Source organism: Oncorhynchus masou, unplaced genomic scaffold (assembly GCF_036934945.1).
Source record: "Oncorhynchus masou masou isolate Uvic2021 unplaced genomic scaffold, UVic_Omas_1.1 unplaced_scaffold_5126, whole genome shotgun sequence".
NCBI lineage: Eukaryota > Metazoa > Chordata > Actinopteri > Salmoniformes > Salmonidae > Oncorhynchus > Oncorhynchus masou.
This window is the reverse complement of record NW_027011529.1, coordinates 4,564-5,000: the sequence shown is the minus strand read 5'-3', so window position 1 is coordinate 5,000 and position 437 is coordinate 4,564. Positions and strand designations below refer to the sequence as shown.

Genomic DNA, 437 nt, shown 5'->3' with positions numbered 1-437 from the left:
CCAATGTAGCCCCCACGACGCCAGCCAATGTAGCCCCACGACGCCAGCCAATGTAGCCCCACGACGCCAGCCAATGTAGCCCCACGACGCCAGCCAATGTAGCCCCACGACGCCAGCCAATGTAGCCCCACGACATCAGCCAATGTAGCCCCACGACATCAGCCAATGTAGCCCCACGACATCCGCCAATGTAGCCCCACGACATCCGCCAATGTAGCCCCACGACATCCGCCAATGTAGCCCCACGACATCCGCCAATGTAGCCCCACGACATCAGCCAATGTAGAAGTTAAAGCTGTGTACACTTCCAAATACTGTGCCAAATCATTTGAAGAACGCAACAAAGATGCAGAATCTGGCCAAGTGCATAAAGTTCCCTCAGCGCTCACAACAAGCAACCTCTGACAAAAGTCCCTCTACTTCTATTTGAGGTGAAA

The 437-nt window shown here is 54.5% G+C and overlaps 1 pseudogene; it reads right to left on the bottom strand.

Moving 5' to 3' along the window:
• LOC135535764 (uncharacterized) overlaps positions 1-205 on the bottom strand; it is an 18,078-nt pseudogene extending 17,873 nt beyond the window's left edge.
• Positions 206-437: the final 232 nt, after the last annotated feature.